This window comes from Coccinella septempunctata, chromosome 1, assembly GCF_907165205.1.
Source record: "Coccinella septempunctata chromosome 1, icCocSept1.1, whole genome shotgun sequence".
Lineage (NCBI taxonomy): Eukaryota > Metazoa > Arthropoda > Insecta > Coleoptera > Coccinellidae > Coccinella > Coccinella septempunctata.
This window is the reverse complement of record NC_058189.1, coordinates 38,993,011-39,013,205: the sequence shown is the minus strand read 5'-3', so window position 1 is coordinate 39,013,205 and position 20,195 is coordinate 38,993,011. Positions and strand designations below refer to the sequence as shown.

At 36.9% G+C, this 20,195-nt stretch overlaps 1 protein-coding gene and 1 long non-coding RNA gene across 3 annotated transcripts in view; both read right to left on the bottom strand.

Annotated features, from left to right (window-relative positions):
• The window catches only part of LOC123318717, a 38,091-nt gene that overhangs the window by 15,548 nt on the left and 2,348 nt on the right, over positions 1–20,195 (bottom strand). The gene's annotated exons all lie outside the window — the stretch shown is intronic.
• LOC123318725 lies at positions 12,135–12,403 on the bottom strand. The gene is made up of 2 exons (XR_006538391.1): positions 12,249–12,403; positions 12,135–12,191 (listed from the first exon to the last, which is right to left on the bottom strand). It is a non-coding gene; the product is annotated as an uncharacterized LOC123318725 (long non-coding RNA).

The following is a 20,195-nucleotide window of genomic DNA, read 5'->3' as shown; positions in this document are numbered from 1 at the left end:
GTCATTCATTCTCGATAAGTTACGGACCGAGTGTTGGGCTGCTTTAACGTCTATATTTTGTTTTGTTTTTACCTGAGTTATTGCGTATGTCGTTTCGAACGAGATTGCGAATGCAAAAAACGGCTGCTATGAATATTTCATACTGACACTGAATAAATTAGTACACTTCAATAGTTATCGCTGACACTCTAGATAGCAGGAAACCTTGTCTTTGACTAGAAGCCACCAGGGTGGGTTTGCTATTCCCTCTATAAAGAATTGGTGGCTCTCGAGAACTCCAAAGAAATGCCTAGTTCCATGAGCATTAGCCCTCTATACCATTATTCCGACAGTATGGTGCAAAAAGATCCCGTCCTTCACCAAACCGCCTTTTCACTTTGCATATCATATTCCTAAACAGAAGTAATGTTATTCCATTGAAGATGATGCCATATCTGATAATCTCTGCACTTATCCAGTCAATCTCTTCGATGCCTAGGAGTGAGAGGTGGGACAAACTGATGACAGTCCAAAACTCCTGATCCGGAAATGTGCAGCTCGCAGTTCGCTTTTTAATTTGGTTGACAGGCTCTGCAATACATTCCTCCGCAAATGACCTTATGGACGTGAAGCGGTCCTTTATATCCATAAGCCTAAGGCCAAAGATTATAGAGTAGAAAGATGGGAAACGAAGCGACTAAAGCGATTTGAGAGCCATCTGTGTGTCACGCGTGTTTTTAAGACGCTAGGACTGGTTAAAATATTAATTTGAGTGCCATTCGCATATGAAATTTTTTAAGATTTCAGACGTCAATTTTGATCAAAGAGGTTTTGAATGTTTTGATTCTCATTCCGCTTTTTGTTTATCTGGCTCGTTCTAGTTGCTGATTTTTGAATTTTTTTGTCTTATTTTTTGGTGAAAACATCGAAATATTGTTCGAAAATTATTGAATGGTGAAGAACGGTGGATCAAATAATAAAAAGTATTTTACGTGATTAAGTTCTTCACTCAACTAAGGAAAATGGAAGAGTAAGTATTAAACGTCGTAACATGTGAATCGGTCATTCATTGATTCTAATTTTCAGTGCTCCGAAGTGGATAAAATTCTCGAGGCTTGAAGACAATTGTAATAAATAGGAATATTGACGAGATATATATGCTTATAGAATATTGGGCTAGGAAATTCTTTCTCGGGCTCTCAACGTCCAAGATAATTGAAAATAAAGGTTTTGATGACAAGCGTATGAATGATAATTTTCCACTCGGAAGATAAGTGTCGAAGAAGTAGAGTTTCATGTAGGATATAAGGCCGATTTTAAGTTAAAAGGAAAACGGTTTAGTTTAGATAATAACTCGCCCATAAGAGCTTATATATCAATTCAATATTCGAAGATAATTGATTCGGCGTTGTAAGAATTAGCAGGCTCTTGAGTTTTAACCGGCTAATTCAATTAGTTCAGAAAAATGCAAGGTTAGCGCGTCGTAGAATAATTCTGGATACACCCACGAGAGGTGGAGAGGAAATTTGGGTTTTTGGTCTAAGAAGGGGAATGATAAAAAGGAACCAAAAAAGGGAAGGGAGTCAGTGGGAAGTTAGTTGGTCGAAGAAAATATACGTCGGGAAGACGGAAGTAGAATCCGGGATTCTAATAGGGTAGATTTGGAAGTCCGAGAGTAGATTCGGCAGTTCGAGAAATTTAGAAGTATTTTTCGGAGTTAGGTCTCAAAAAAGGGAGACGGGTACGAGCTATTCGGGGAATAGTGTAAGAGATTTAGTACCGTGGTTAAAGTCAGTTAGGGCGTAATAATTGTTTTTATTTGTGGTATAGATCGGGTATAGGATTTTAGGGATTTAGTATAGAGTCGAAACGAATTGCGTTAATCGTTGACGACGGAAAAGTGCGGGAAGTGCGGTTGAGTGTAAAGAATTCGCCGTTCTGTGCGAGGAAAGTCTGGTGATCGAAAAGTTCACCAGCAGCCCCAGGCGAACGACGGTCGCTGGTTGCAGAAAAAAGGTAGAAGGTTCCAATTTTTTGTTTGTCCAGAGTCCTGAAATCTCCTCTAAAATTCATCTGATTTTTGATCATAGTCTTATTGTTGTTGTGAAATTGAGAAAAGAGAATTTGTAATCCAAGATTTTATTGATGAAATTTTAATAATTATTGCTTTGCGCACTTTGCATGTGTTAAAGAAATTGAGATTTTATTGTGGTCGTTATCGACCAAATACGTGCTTGTATTCAAATTTCTGCAATAGATTTATTCGTTAAATTTAACAGATTTTCATTTAAATTTTCTCCCCAGAATATATAGAAAAACATCAAAGACCTGTCCTTCGCGCGACGGGCCGAATCCACCATTTTTTGCCCTTAAAGGGGCCTTCAATTTTGTGTAGTTAACATCTTAAAAATAATCACCCCTTGTTCAGTGGAAAGCCGCTCTTCCATTGATTCCAGGTAAGGGGTGTTTTATTTCACTGGTGACAGCGGTGGGATGATGTTAGTTGATTTTTCTGGGGTTGAATACTAAATTTTTTTTTCTTTGAGAAGTTTGGAATTTAAAGTTTTGGTTGTTTCTGGAGCGTGTCAATCCAAAGCTAATATTTTGTTAGGCGTCATTGTAGAAGTGAAACGTATTGGGAGAATTGTGTCTTAAGAAATTTTTGTTGTTGATTTATTAAGGGTTTTTGAGAGAATATATGATGTTTTGTTTACATCAATGAATTTGAGGAGGACTTTCAGATGAAGGAACTGTGAGTTATTTTATTGTCAAGGATAATTTAATTTTGCGTCGGGTTTTGTTCATTTCAAGAGTTAATTGTGAAAAGCGAAGTGAGTTAGATCAGAATTTTATTTGAAAAGCGGTGGTAGTAATCAAGTTTCAAAATCGGGAGATAATTTTATTTGTGAAGAGCATAGGGGTTTAATAATTTTTGAAAGATTTGATTGATGGAAACCTTGAGAAGATTTAATAGTAGTTGATTAATATTGAAGATTGAAATTTAATTTTTCGCAAGAATTTTATTGTTTGAGGGCGCATTCTTGGCTGATGGTGAAAGACATATTTTTTTTTTTTTTTCAGGATATTTGTATATTACTGTGTGGTATTGAAAATTTTGAATTTGAAGTAGTTTGATGGTTTTGAAGTGAATATTTCGAAATTTTTGTTGTTGTTGAGTATCAAATACGTAGGATTTAGAACGTAGAGTTGATTGATCGGTTATTTTTTTTTAACAGAAAGCGGAGTCGCAAATTAGTTTGTTTCTTTCAAAAAACTTTTGAGAAATTATGATCAATTTAGTTAACGCGAATATGGAAAATTAAGAATTTTTGTTTTTTTTTTGTGTTGTTTTGTCAGAAGTTGAACACGGAATTAAGAGTGAAATCCTTTTAATTAAATATTTTCATTTTTCCAATTTGGACGTTTGAATACTTTGGAATTTCGGTCATTTCAATTCAATTGTTTAAAATCAAGTGAACGTCGGGATAATTCGGAATTTTAAGATAGTTTGATTTAATTTTTCTAATCGATTTGATTTACAGAATAGTTCGGAATTTAGGACAAGATAGGGCTGCAGGATTTTTTTTTTTCACGAATTGTTTATTGAATATTATTTGCTGTTGAGATATAATTTTTTTTTCAGGGCGTTATTTATTTTTTCGGGATATTATTTGCGTTCAGGAGAAAATATCTTTTTGGTAATATATTTTTTTAGGACGTTTCCATTTAAGGTTCATATAATTGTGAATAGTGAGATTATCTGGTGTGTAGAGTTTGACTAATTCTATCGTGTGTGCGCAGCATATTTTGATTTCGAAAAAGGGAAACTTGATTTTCAGTATCTTTGCGGAATTTAAAGATAGTTTTTAGATTTACTTGTTTTTGAGGTTATTTGGTAAGTGTCGAAAATGTTGCCGGCGGCAACTGCTAGTAACACCACCCCTACTGTGGCGGCAAAAAGTTCTGTGCAACCCCCTTTCATGTATTCGTTGGGGATGATCGCGACCACTCTTGATGGGTTCTCCGGTAAAGATGTGAATAGATATTTTGATAAATTAGAATTACGAGCAAAATTAGATGATTGGAGTGAGGAAGATACCCTCATCTTACTAAAACTTAAGCTTGTGGGTGATGCCTACAATTTTTTTAAATCGGATCCTACTCTAAATTCTTTAACTTATACTGATTTAAAAAATAGATTCATACAAAAATTCACTTCAGATAGATTGCCGGGTGAATACCAATGGAACTTGAGTCGTTGTTTCCAAAGACAGGACGAGGATGTGTCCTCGTTTTGTACCAGATTGCGCACAATAGGGGCTAATTTGTTGATCGAGGATCTGGCCGGAGCAAAGAAAGAGGAGGAGCCTGGAATACGGAAGAAGAATAAGAATTTAATTTTAAATCAATTCAAAATTGGTCTCAGGAAGGATGTCATGAAAGAAACCGGAATTTTATTGTTGAAGGAAAAGGATTTGGATTTGGAAAAGGCCGAAGAATTAGTGCGGTTGCAGGAAACAACCAATAGGATGTTGCAGGGGAGGTTAACAAATATGAGGATATCAACAGTTGACACTGGAACGGTGTGTCAATTGTGCGAAAAGGAGGGACATTCGGCGAAGAAATGTAAAAGTACCTGGCGAGGTCAGGGAAACCCAGAGAAAAGTAACGGAAGGAAGTGCTTTTCTTGCGGCCAAACGGGACATTTTGCGAGGGAATGCCGGAATAGCAGGAAAATGGGACAACGGACACAAGGATCGTGTTATAACTGTAATCAACAGGGACATTGGGCAAGGGACTGTCTCAAGAAAAATTCGTTTGAAAGACGAGAACAAAGACAGAATTTTGGAAATGGGTCATGGAGGAGAGAGGAAGTAAGTACACCTGGTGGGCGACGTATGAGCGGGGATAGGGATACAAGGTATTCCAGCAATAGGGAAACACTTCAATTATCAGGAATTAACATTTCTACCGGCGCGATTTCGAAGCAGTCGCGATCGCCGTCTAGTTTTCTATTGGAAAATTCAAAGGAGGATGGGCAAAATCCAGTTTTACAGGTCGACGGACATGTAAAGAAACTGAATCAGGTCGAGGAAAATATACGGAAGGGTATTAACAATATTAGAATAGTGGTACCAGGTATATATGGTCGAACGTCAGGGGATATACCTAATGTTGTAAAGCTGAGGGTAAATGGTATTATTAGTTATTGTATGGTAGATACGGGGGCCGCAGTGACGCTGATAGGAAAGGGGCTGGTATCGAAGGAGGATATAAACTGTGAAGAAATGGACAGTTATCATTTGACGAGTATAACAGGGCAACTTTTGAGAACATGGGGTGTGGCCGAGGTGGCCATAGGACCCGAAAATGGATTATGGGGGACGGCCTGGAGGGCCGTGGTGTGTGATAATTCCACATTAGGGGATGTTCAGGTGATTTTGGGAAGAGATTTTATGCATGCTAACCAGGTGCATATCGATTATGTTCATGGCCCTTTCATAACAATCAGAGGACAAATTTTCAAGTTATTATCGAGAGAGATGATTGATAACTTAGAGAATCCGCACCTAGCAGGGGTAGGTCACATGGGTGGTGATGGATCGGCGAACCTAGAGTCGTTGGTAGAAATTCCGATAAGGGAAAGGGATAGCGCGGTTAAGAAGGAAATTAAGGAGAATAGCGTCGAAAGGGAAATCGCTATGGAACAGCGCGAAGAACAGATTTCGAAGGCTAAAGTAGGAGTTGTGAATCACAGTACACAAACGAGTTTCATGATAGGAGCTGTTGAAGAAATTCGAAAGAAATCAGAAAATAGTAATCGTGATACTAGGAAGAAACCGAGAGATGATAACAAGAAACAGGGAAAAGGGGACACACAAAGGTTTAATGAAATAAGCAGTTCAAGTATATACAGGAATGAAGAGGGGTATCAAGGTGAGAATAGACCCAGGGGGTCAAAGTCGACTAAACGGGTGTCATGGGACATCGATGCAGAGGAATGTCGGATGGCAAAATTTAAGTTAAGGGACCTGGTATATTTAGAAGAGGTATCTGAAGAATTGGGTAAAAATTGGTTAGGGCCGTACAGGATAATTGAAGTCTTTGATTCGGTAACATGTAGGATACGAAAATGTGGAGGTTGAGGGGAACGAATTGTCGATGTAAATAGGCTGAAACCTTATGTCGCTAAGGTTCGGCAAAAGTGCACCGAAGGAGATCTGCTAGGAAGGGACGAAAGATTTAGGGACATCTGTGAGACAGATGCGGAAATGGGGAAAACTAAGAGGTTTCATCCTATGTTGGTACCACAGGCTTATCAGACACATAATTCAGACATGGAATTAGAGAGCAGTGATGAAGACAGGGGAGAACCAGAAAGGATTGCAAGGAGGTCTACCCGGATAAGGCGTCCCACTAATATGTGGAGTAACCTAATTGGATAGGAGTCAGAGAACAGGTTTAGGGTAGCGACAGGAAAATATGTAAGATTGACCTGTCAGGAGAGTTGAATCGACTCCTGCCCTTTCGCAGATTCCAGGGGCTCTCACTGACCCGGAGAGCCACAACCTGAATAGGGTCCGTTTTTTTGGGTAGTGGCAGGACCTTTTGGCTGACAGTCCTGAAAAAGGAATAATCGACCTTTCCCAGTCCACAGATTATAGGTAGAATAACAAGTAGGTCCGGTAATAATGAGTCATAGTGAGGGAACTATGACCGGTATAAAGAAGGGTTTCTTAATTTTTTTTTTTTTTTGCGTCAGATGGGCGCTAGGTAATCTCCGGAGAAACCCTAAGTCATTATATAGAAGTCAGTTTATTTTCATTCAGATTGAAATCATTCAGGTAGCGGTCTTTGCTTTATTTCAAGAATGGTAGTTTTGGGAGAAATGTTGTAAAATAGACAGACGTATTTTGAGTTAAGCTGGACCTAAAGTCATTATGAGGGGATAGATTTCATAGAAGCAATGTACTATGTGTTTCTGTTAGGAGATTCATGTTGGAAGTTAAATTAACGATGAGGGGGTAATTTTGATTTGCTTACTAATGATATTCAGTAATAATGAAGTGCATATATCAGAAAGAGATTAATTATCTGATAGAAATAATCCTGTTCGGAAAAGGATTATGAAGAAGCGTTGTGGTCACCCTTCAATGTGAGCACAACTTTTTGCATGCCATTTAAGATAAGATTTGAATTTTGTGAATATCTATGATAAGTCTTTTATGATGATTGTTTTTACCATGATTGTATTGCATGCTCATGGGAGATTGTTGTTGAGATTCGTTGTTGTATGATTTTTGCATGTGTTTTTCGTTGTTGTTATTTCTTGTGATTAGTCGATAGGTTGGTTTTGGTCAATCAATTATCCAAACCAAGGAATCTTTGAAGACAATCCAGGGCAGGTTTTCAACTAGAAGGAAGGTGAATCATCAGGTCATCATCAGTGGAATAACCTCTGAATGGTGGTTGACCTTAGTTACCAGGTGGCGACGACGATAGTTAACCAAAGTGCGGCTAATAGATCGGAAATTACGGCAATTTCATTCGCAATGTTGAGAAACTTTAAGAACTCGAAAAAGGTTTGCGCCTATCAACTAGAAAGTTCGGAAATTTTTCGTAAGAATGGGACTGACATTCAATTCAATATATGGACTTGTGCCTACAAGGATACTCTGAACTGATCTAGTGCGGGAAATGGAACGATGCTGAGATGGTAATTGTTATTATCAGAACGACGATGGGTCAGCTTAGAAGGAAGGTTCTTCGAGAGATGCGAGTAGAAGGTATCCAGAAGAGACTTCGATAAGGGACGACGGGGCATCAACTGTCCACCATATACCTTGAAGATCAAGAAGCAATGGAGTAAGCTTAGTGTACTGCGAATAATCCAATACATCACTCAGTAGAGAGTTTTACCAAGGGCGAGTAAGTGCGAGCAAATCCAACTTCGAAAGCACGATGCCAAAAACGTTGAAGAAGAACCATCTCCAGGGTTACGTCCATTTTACCCATATTGTTACCACACTGAATTGAAAGACATAGCCGGTAAACGATGTGCTAAGTAATGTGCCGCGTCAAGAATTTCGAACTGAGCAGAAGAGTGTATGCCCAGATGATCATACGAAACGGACACTAGCACGGGTTGAACACTGGCGTTTCGTGTAAAGAATCTTTTTCCACCTGAGGTAACTTTTGGTTTTACCACCTGAAGAGTTATGCCATATGATTTCAAGGATGTCGATGATTGAATGAAAATGTTCGCGATAGTGAATTTGAAATCCGAAGTGGACAAAAAAAGACTCCATGCTGGAGAACTGAAGTGACAGACGAAATTTATCTTTCAAGAACTTGATCAATGAACTTTGAATTTTGCTGTTTTGAATTTCCATGGTTTCGAATCTCAATGATATTGATGTTTGATTTTTGATTGATTTTGTTTAAGTTAAGTAGATAAGGTATTTCCATAGTTGTAAGGAAAATTTTATTACTATTATTTTATAAGGCTGTTTCAGTTTTTTTTTTGCTTGTGAATTATGCTTAAACGCTTGGCACATTTAGTATAGGATGTTTGAGCTTTTTGGTTGGGAGACGATGGACTAGTGGACCAGTGAAAGTCATGATAGGAATTGGGAAAAGTTATGGCATTCAATGCCAAAACTTTTTTTAAGGGGGGAGTATTGTAATAAATAGGAATATTGACGAGATATATATGCTTATAGAATATTGGGCTAGGAAATTCTTTCTCGGGCTCTCAACGTCCAAGATAATTGAAAATAAAGGTTTTGATGACAAGCGTATGAATGATAATTTTCCACTCGGAAGATAAGTGTCGAAGAAGTAGAGTTTCATGTAGGACATAAGGCCGATTTTAAGTTAAAAGGAAAACGGTTTAGTTTAGATAATAACTCGCCCATAAGAGCTTATATATCAATTCAATATTCGAAGATAATTGATTCGGCGTTGTAAGAATTAGCAGGCTCTTGAGTTTTAACCGGCTAATTCAATTAGTTCAGAAAAATGCAAGGTTAGCGCGTCGTAGAATAATTCTGGATACACCCACGAGAGGTGGAGAGGAAATTTGGGTTTTTGGTCTAAGAAGGGGAATGATAAAAAGGAACCAAAAAAGGGAAGGGAGTCAGTGGGAAGTTAGTTGGTCGAAGAAAATATACGTCGGGAAGACGGAAGTAGAATCCGTGATTCTAATAGGGTAGATTTGGAAGTCCGAGAGTAGATTCGGCAGTTCGAGAAATTTAGAAGTATTTTTCGGAGTTAGGTCTCAAAAAAGGGAGACGGGTACGAGCTATTCGGGGAATAGTGTAAGAGATTTAGTACCGTGGTTAAAGTCAGTTAGGGCGTAATAATTGTTTTTATTTGTGGTATAGATCGGGTATAGGATTTTAGGGATTTAGTATAGAGTCGAAACGAAGAGCGTTAATCGTTGACGACGGAAAAGTGCGGGAAGTGCTGTTGAGTGTAAAGAATTCGCCGTTCTGTGCGAGGAAAGTCTGGTGATCGAAAAGTTCACCAGCAGCCCCAGGCGAACGACGGTCGCTGGTTGCAGAAAAAAGGTAGAAGGTTCCAATTTTTTGTTTGTCCAGAGTCCTGAAATCTCCTCTAAAATTCATCTGATTTTTGATCATAGTCTTATTGTTGTTGTGAAATTGAGAAAAGAGAATTTGTAATCCAAGATTTTATTGATGAAATTTTAATAATTATTGCTTTGCGCACTTTGCATGTGTTAAAGAAATTGAGATTTTATTGTGGTCGTTATCGACCAAATACGTGCTTGTATTCAAATTTCTGCAATAGATTTATTCGTTAAATTTAACAGATTTTCATTTAAATTTTCTCCCCAGAAAATATAGAAAAACATCAAAGACCTGTCCTTCGCGCGACGGGCCGAATCCACCATTTTTTGCCCTTAAAGGGGCCTTCAATTTTGTGTAGTTAACATCTTAAAAACAATCACCCCTTGTTCAGTGGAAAGCCGCTCTTCCATTGATTCCAGGTAAGGGGTGTTTTATTTCACAATTACTTCAGCAAACACTACTAACTACATCATGTGCAATGAACATTTTACTGCAGGTCAATTGAGAACTGTTCATCGACGTAAATTGTTGTATGCAGAAAGCATCCCTTGCATGAACGGCCTATTAAGGGTAAATTATTATCTTTATAGGTCCATACAATGATTCACAATTGCTACTCTTTCGATATATTCAGAAATGCAGAGGTTTTATTGATTTGCATTTGGGAACAGAGTGACTGTCAAATTGTTGTTTAGAAAGTCAAAGTTTTATGAAACCTGCTGTGAGTGTTTTGTTCATTCATTAATCAATTTGTATATTGTGTCATGAAGAGACCATATCATAAGGAAATCATAAAAAAAGCACCAAGAAACTATACTGACCTACAGGTCTTGCATATGTCTGTAAAGTTTTTTTTTAAGTGTGGTTCTGAAAATTCTTCAAATGATACCTACATATGTAAGTAACTGGAATATGTATGCTATGATGGTATATTGAATATTGGTTCATATTAATTTCTGATATATGTATATTTTACAAATTCAACTAAGTTCATTAATTCAGAACAACCTATTGTACAGAAACAACACCTTCGACGTATAGCAGATCACCATATACTTTAGTGTCCTAGTTAAATCTTCATTTATTGTCCACAATTTCAATTTTTGTAAATTTTTTACGAATTGCAAATAAACATAGAGTCATTCGGGGCAACTGTGCGCACGTTTGCCTTTCAAGCCATACCCTGTTTCAAATGTTAAAGCTAGGAAAATTAAAACAAATTCATAAGATAGAGAATTTTCGAAACTACAAAAAAACATCAAAAAGCAAACAAACAAAAACGTTTTCTTTCCGCAAAAAAGAATTTAATAGAGAAAGTCGGAGTGCGTTCACATGCCCCGTATTGCGGGTAAGTGTGCGTACCCTCACGGGGTAAGTGAACGCAGTGCTTTGTGAACCACACAATCAAAACAAATTACAAAATTATGACATCAAAAGGTTACAATATTAGAGAAATGCTGTTTATTGTCAATACAGAAGCGCCTTTTTACAAGCAGTGCATTATTGTTCGTGCCACAATTCTTGGTGAACACAACACTTGATACATTCCCCTGTTGGTGGCTCTTCATATTTTTCTGGACAAATAGGACAATATTGATCGAGTCTTAACCAAGAAAATCAACAATGTCATAATTTATTCCTCACTGAACTAATGCCCATATAATGAATCTATGCGCACACTTTCCCCAGTAAGCCAAAATTTGAATTGACGTTCTTAAAGAGTTGAGCAGCTAAGAGAACCTAAAATTTTTTAGGTGAGGGACTCGGAAATTGGACCTGGCAGAATTTGCAGAGATGCTTCAAATTAACAAGAAAACTAGTGAATTTGATTGATTGCAAATATGCAAATAAAAAGTTAACGAAACGTCGCACGGCGCACTCCTATAAAAAAAATTTGGCGATTCTGCGCCCTTGCTTCACCCAAATGAACCCCTCTTTCATACATTGCATAGTCGAGATATACGCACTGCGCACACTTACCCACTGCGCTCAGTTACCCCGAATGCCCGAATGACTCTATAGCACATCCAACAGCGTTTTTCGTTGATATCAATTGATTCCAAACAATGTTTAGATGAAAACTAACATCCTGATCACAAAACAAAACCATACTTTTGTTTTGTCGCTCAGGATGTTTGTTTTCTGATAGAAACAAAGTCGATATTGGAATTCAATACGGGGAATAGAATTCGAATTTCGCGCCACTCAATTAAAAAACAGAAAACTGTTATCAAAAAGTTTTCCTGTATTGACAGTATGTTTTTAGCGCCATCTCATTGTCACGCGTGTTTTCACTGGCCAAAATGTAGTCGGTTTTTAGTACTAGAGATATGAGAGCGTTTCCTATCTTTCTACTCTATAATCTTTGCCTAAGGCGGCGATCGTTCTTCTGACACGTTCTGTATCTCTAGCTCTTCATGTTTCCATATCCGACAACAATAATCCACTCCCGCATTTCAGTCCAACCACTTTAGGCATGATAAATAAATTGAAGCTGCTTTTCACAACGTATTCTACTACTAAATTGATAACTGTATTTTGCGGGATAAGGACAAACTCTCAAAAGATCTTAAAGTATATTCAGCAACGTTTCGCAAACTCTCGTTTGCTTCATCAGGCCTAAAAACATTATAAAAATGTCATACAAAACACTTACAGTAAAGTATAAATAAATACCTCTATACTATAAATAAGACATTCAGATGTAAAAACTTTAAAAAAACCGACGGCATCAACTGTATATTCCACGTCAAATCACAATAAAACAGCTTAAAATACTAAAAGTTTGGCTAAAATTCATTTGGAAAATTCCAGAATATTTACATCTAAAATAAATCACAGGAAAACTTAACCTGAAAACACAACAGAACAAACCAATACAGTAAAACAATATCAAGGTTGTCAAACACAGAATTATCTTCATTTTCTTTCAATGAAATACCGTACATTAATTAGTTTCCACCAAGCTCGCACAGCACTATAAATGCACATATTTGGTCAAGACAGAATTGTAAAGTTTGCTTAAATGTTCAGTACGTTAACCATGTTAAGGGAATGCTGAGTGATGTGAACACATATAAATTACTCAAAAAAGATCCCACATCTTCGTTTCAAAAAAGAGCAAATGCTCTTGTAGACTCTTTATTTGAAAACTCATTCATTTCTGAGTTTGAAAAGAAAAAGTTAAAAAAACACAACTCGGTTCCTCCCCGACTATACTGTCTGCGGAAAACACACAGGGAAGGTCTACACATGAGGCCGATAGTCAGTGGAATTAATTCTCCCTCATCAAATATTGCAACATTCATACACAACACGTTAAGTGATGTAGCAACTACATTTCAACACCAAGTGAATAGCTCTTTTGAGTTTGTTGAATTTTCGAAAAATGTTGTCTTACCTGACGGATACGTCTTGGTTTCATTGGACGTCACTTCTTTGTTTACTAATATCACACATGCCCTCACTGTACAGATCATTAAAAAGAATTGGCAGACAATATCAGCCTATACATGCCTGGATAGAAAAACTTTCCTGATGTTGGTTGACTTTCTGTTTGAATCCAGTTATTTTATGTTCAATGGAGAAACGTACCTACAAATTGAGGGAACAACTATGGGTGGCATTGCGAGTCCCATTTTTGGAAAATTTGTAATGAATGACTTGGTGATAACAGTTGTGTCCCAACTACCCTTTCCTGTGCCTTTTGTCAAGTTCTATGTTGATGACTCTGTCATGGCTTTACCATTTGACATGATTGATGAAACGGTAAAAATTTTCAATAGCTACCATGACAAGATACAGTTCACGTTTGAAGTTGAAACTGGAGGTTCTTTACCCTTTTTGGACGTCTGCTTACACCGTACGGAAGAACAAAAAATCATAACGAATTGGTATACTAAACCCACCAGCTCAGGTATCATACTTAACTATTTATCAAACCATGCTACCAGCTATAAGGTCAGTGCTATTAACAACTTACTTCACAGAGCAATCAACTTGAGCAGCCCCGTGTATCATGACCTAAACATAAAAAAAGTGAAACACATATTACGAGATAATAAATACCCCAAACCTTTCGTTGATAGAATTGTTTCAGAACTTCTACGTAAACGAAACAATGACAAAACTGTCAATACAACCACAATGAGTAAAGCTTACTTCAAATTTCCGTATGTCCCAGAACTGTCCCAAAAAATCAAAAGAACCCTTAAAACGGAAAATAGTGCGCTGATGTTTTACAACATGAAAACAGTTGGGTCGTTATACAGCAAAATAAAAGATCCAATAAATAAAGATCATAGATCAGGAGTGATATATGGGATTCCATGTTTGGATTGTGATAAAATGTATATAGGACAGACGAGACAGTATTTACAAAATAGGATTAAACAACATGCATACGATGTCAGAGATGTGAAAAATAGAGAAAGGACAGCCTTGTGTTCACATTTTTTCAAAGACGATCACAGGTTCGATTTTTCGAATGTAAAAATATTAGACAATGAACAACATTTTAGAAAAAGGAACATTTTAGAAATGATACATATTAACATTAACAACACTGTTAATTTTAGATCTGATACTGAACATTTAAGCAAACTTTACAATTCTGTCTTGACCAAATATGTGCATTTATAGTGCTGTGCGAGCTTGGTGGAAACTAATTAATGTACGGTATTTCATTGAAAGAAAATGAAGATAATTCTGTGTTTGACAACCTTGATATTGTTTTACTGTATTGGTTTGTTCTGTTGTGTTTTCAGGTTATGTTTTCCTGTGATTTATTTTAGATGTAAATATTCTGGAATTTTCCAAATGAATTTTAGCCAAACTTTTAGTATTTTAAGCTGTTTTTTTGTGATTTGACGTGGAATATACAGTTGATGCCGTCGGTTTTTTTAAAGTTTTTACATCTGAATGTCTTATTTATAGTATAGAGGTATTTATTTATACTTTACTGTAAGTGTTTTGTATGACATTTTTATAATGTTTTTAGGCCTGATGAAGCAAACGAGAGTTTGCGAAACGTTGCTGAATATACTTTAAGATCTTTTGAGAGTTTGTCCTTATCCCGCAAAATACAGTTATCAATTTATTAATTATTGTGGTGGACACTAATATTTGTATTCTACTACGTTCAAATGCTAGAAAACACCGCGTACTTACTTTTTTTGTGAAAACAGACGAAAACATAAAATTCGCTCTGGAGATATTGTTGAAAAACTGAGCAATTTTAGCTTTTCTCAAACGAATATGTTCCTAGAAATGTCATTAAAAATGGATGTTCTGTCTATGTCACTCAGTATATTTATAATGAAAATTAATCTCAGGACCAGAGGCGGCGGAAGGCGTAGGCGACGTGGGCTACTGCCTACGGCTTCGCGTCTCGAGGGGCCTCGTGGGCTGACGAGCCCCACGCATCAGGTTTATGCAATAAAGAAAGGGGACGTGTCTAAATTTGAGGGTTTTGGGTATATCCAGAAAATTGTTCTGCCATTTTCAAGTTTCACCAACATGTTTGGTATGAGACATATTCCTGTAGCAATCTGAACAAGTAAATTTAAAAGATCCTTTACTTTACAACATTTGCGTACATTTCCTAACAGTATCAAAGAATATTGACTAGAGTGGAAGAGTTGACTATGAAGAACCGTTTTGATCTTCAAAATTACTTCAGAAAGGAAGGACTAGCCAAAAGGAAAAGAATGTTCTATCATGAAAACAGCGATTAACTTATACATTCACTCAAGAAACTCACTCTATGAAATAGACCGACTTTATAAAAAGCACTATAGATTCAAGAACACGTACCAAACCTGCGTTTACATTAGTGAAACTTTGCGCCTAGTGTAGAGGTACCGAGTAATTGCCGGGCTAGGGCCCTCACTGCGAGTCGGTGGTCTGTTGGTTTTCATCAGCGAATCAAAGGTCTCCACACGCGACAATTTTCGCTCTGCATGAATTGTGCTTTGTTTCAGGTAGTGCGAAATTTCGCTCGAAGCGAATAATTTTCGCCCGAGTGACTTTCGCGATGGAATTTCGCTATAAATATTCGAAAAACAGTATCGTTGCTTTCCGATTTATGTTGTGTCATCAATGCGGTTGCAGTGGACGCACTGACAAAAATTAAGCATTTTTATGCGAGCCGTGCGTTGCGTACGATTCGAAACTGTGGACGCTTACCTTGAGGATCAACTACACCGCTTGAGCTTGACGTCCAACAGCGGGTTTTACAAGACCTTAATTGAGTTATCAACGATTTGACATTAAATCAATTTTCAGAATGAATCCATGAAACCATGAAATTTTTTCATGCTTGAATAGGGATGTTAAAAAAGAAGCCTTTGAGACTCACTAAATTGGGTTATATAGATCATAATTCTATACGAATATGATATTCTGAATGCACATAACTTGCTTAGGCTTAGTTCAGATAATAGCGCGTAAACGCGCGATCCACAAACCGCGCGCGCAATTAAAGATGCAGAGGAGTCATATACAAACGTTCATATGGTCGCGCGACTTCGCGCGTAGACTTCTCTGTATCTTTAGGCTTAGTTTAGAAGATAGCGTGTAAACGCGCGAGCCACAAGTCGCGCGACTAAAGATACAGAGGAGTTAAATACAAATGTTCATATGGTCGCGCGACATCGCGCGTAGACTCCTCTGTATATTAAGTCTGGTTCGAATCATCTGAACTAAGCCTTAAGATACAGAGGAGTCTACGCGCGATGTCGCGCGACCATATGAACATTTGTATTTGACTCCTCTGTATCTTTGGTCGCGCGGTTTGTGGATCGCGCGTTTACGCGCTATCATCTGAAATAAGCCTAATAAATACACTGAGGCCTAGTTCAAAGGATCGCGCGACTCCGGCAAACGTTTAATCGTAATTAATTACGCGCGACCATATAAACGGTTGACGGAGTTCACCACAATCTTGCACTGTGCATGGATCCAATCGCAGGTTGTTGCGCGTTCATTCGAACGAGTCCTCAATAGTTATTTTGAAATTATATTTTTTCTCTCTGAACTAAGCATGATCTAGCATCTCAGGTGGCCATGACTTGCTTATTAATCAGTTCAGTTAGATGAGTTAGGCTGAAAGCAGAAAATTCTATATTTCTTAAATTTTTTCATTTTTTATTATCAGTAGCTTTTTCGAGAAAAACGTCCTCTTGTATCAACAGAGGGCCTCGCAAAATGTATCTTGCCCACATCAAATTAAGGTCTTGCGCCGCCACTGCTCAGGACTTGCCACTTTTCAAGGGGACATAAAGACTAGTTGCTGATACGCCCAAAGAAATGAATCCTCTGAAGAATGTACAATATATACATCCAATATATCAAAAGACGAGAGAAAGCCTTCATGTGTTACTTCAACCGTTAAAATTCCATAGAATCAGAATACTGCCAGACAGGCGAAGAACCAAACTATACCCCTAGCGCTGTCGGTAAAGCCAACGAAGTGGAGAACCTCAAACAATATCTCATGACAAGAAGAATCCAATAAAGGGATTGTGTATGGATGTCTCCGAACTCAGATAAATGATTTCTAGAATTCTTATACGTTGGTCTATTTATTGGGGGTTTCGAACGCATTCTTCCGAGATTCAATGTTTCGAAGCTGAAGCTTATCTCAAATGGAAATACTGTTGATTCCTTGTTTTAAAATATAATTTTTGTTTCATCACCATGATTTTTGCGTTCATCTCGAAAATGATTGATAATATTAAAAATTTTTCATTTCATTTTTCATACATACATGGAGTTTTTACTCTGCTTACGATTCTTGTGATAAAATTTTCGATGAACCATCATGGTCATCGATATAAATACGAAGATCTGCGGTATTTTTTGACTCATTTTGAATTAACTGTATTAACACGTTGACGGACAGTTGCGTCTATAGCCGTCAAGTTCAAGTTCACTATGTGACATGACTGCAATAGCCGTCCAATACGAAACGGTCGTTTTTAGACACTGCGGCTGTAGCAGCACAAATGTGCATTTACCAGCGTACAAGTAGAAGCCTAGTGTCATGTTTTCGAAAAAAAATTTAGTATGCAAGGTTAACACATTGAGTATGCACGTGGTTGTGAACGGAGTAGTGCGATCTTGTTTTCTCTTCAATTTACAGTTGCTATTGATACATTTAACGATATTTTTTGTTTATACTGGTAAGTATTTGTTTATGATTGATTTTACACTTTAAATAGAAATAAAAAAATTTAAATTTAGCATTTTTTGATTCATTTAGCGATATTTATAGTTATACTGTTTACTTTTTGTTTTTTATGATATTACATTTGAAATATAAAAACAATAATGTAAATAATAAATGTATAAATAATATACAATAAATAATAATATAAAATAAAATTGAATGTTTTATTCCATATTTATAGAAAATGGCCAGTTGGGAAAAAGAACAGGCTAGGCTGCTGAAGCTTTTTGAGGAAACAGGTAGTGGGTCAAGCAACAGTGAATCTGAACCTGATGCTGACTGTGCTGAAAATAACAGTTCGGGTAGTGAAGAAAATGAATCAACTACAGATGAGGAATATGAAGCACCAGAAAAACCAGAAAATGATGAGACAGGGCATATCAATACAACACCTATAAGAAACTTTTCTTTTGATGCAGATGAAGAAAATGAATCAACTACAGATGAGGAATATGAAGCACCAGAAGAACCAGAAAATGATGAGACATGGCATATCAATACAACACCTATAAGAAACTTTTCTTTTGATGCAGATGCGGCTGGGATTCTTTTGGATATAGACGAAAATGTGTCTCCAATTCAGGTTTTGAAAAAATTTGGGATGACCAAGTAATGGAAATGATTATAAAATCTACGAATGATTACGGCCTAAAACTTTGCAATCAAACACGGCCACATACAAGGCATAGTAGGAAGGCAAATTTCAAAAATACTGATACGATTGAAATGAGAAAGTTTTTGGGTTTGTGTTTGCTTCAGTCCCAGCTAAAATTCTCCATTATTAGAAAACTCTTTTCCATTGATGCATTACATTACCACCCAGCTTTTCTTTCACAAATGTCTGGAAGGAGGTTTGAGCAAATATTGAGATGCTTTTGTGTAGAAGAAGAAAATTCAAACGACCGTGAGGAAAATAAAAATATTTCTTGATTTGCTCATAAAAAAGTTTGCGAATGCATATGCACCAAATGAGGCATTATCATTAGACGAATCTTTGTTATTATTTCGAGGAAAGCTTTCTTTTCGCACGTACATGAAAGGCGAAAAGGCAAAATACGGAATTAAATTGTACGAACTTTGTTCTGCCCAAGGTTATGTTTTGAACATAGAAATATACAAAGGCCATCGAGAAAACGAAGAAAACATGACAACTATTGAAAGTCTTGTGATGCGATTGATGCAGTCATATTTAAACAAAGGGCATCATTTGTTCATGGATAACTATTACAACAGTGTACCATTGGCTAACAAATTACTGAGCAAAAAGACACATGTGACGGGAAATCTTCGTGTAAATAGGAAGGGTCTGCCGCAAGAAATAACAGGTCGTAAGCTTAGAAAAGGAGAACATGTATGGCGACGCCAAAATCAGACATACGTGTCCAAATGGAAAGATAAACGGGATGTGCTATGTCTAACAACAGCTTACCACCCAAGTATGATAAACACAGCTAACCGTCGACAACAGGAAAAGAGAAAACCAATTGAAATAGTGAATTATAATCAGAATATGTCAGGTGTCAACAGAGCAGATCAGATGATGTCCTATTATTCCTGTCCACGAAAAACAATTAGATGGTATAAAAAGATAATCTTTCATCTACTGGATGTAGCAGTGTGGAATTCTTACTACATCTTTAAAGAAAAGACAGGTTCTCAAATGAAGTTTATAGAATTCAGGGAAGCAATTATACGATCTCTAACTGGCATAGATTATAAACAGGATGGAAGGTCTTTGGTTCAATTTAAACGTGCACGAATCCAAACCAATGAAATCAACAACAATGGAACACAGCATTTTCCTGAGAAAATTTCTCCTCCTGAAAATTATCAGCGAAAAACATATTTTCAGCGTTGTAAACAATGTTATAAACAGGGAGTAAGGAAGGAAACATCATATTGCTGCAAGAATTGCATATCAAAACCTGCACTGTGTCCTGCACCATGCTTTGAAACATGGCATACCGAAAATAATGTATAATAATTATAAAATTATAATAAATTTATTTGTCATTTATTTATTTTTGTTTGATCATGAACTAACATTTCGTGTAAAACTCCCAAAAGTACTTTGTTGCTCACAAAAAATTGCTTATTTCAGTCATTAAACCTGTCACGTTTTTAAATTTTTGCTGTTGTAACCAACTTCGTTCTATTACATAGTGTCTAGAGTCCGCTGGCGCCATGACGGTTGTAGCCGCAACCTAATTAAAGGTGCTGAATTAATCAAAATTAAGTGTATTTAAGCAGAAAGAGTAAAACTGTACTTCTAATATTCTAAAAATTACAAAAACATATATTGTCAATTTTCGAATTTCACTTGTTTCTACTGTCCGTCAACGTGTTAAGAAATCAGGTGCTTCATTACCCAATGATGAAAGCGCTTTGAATTT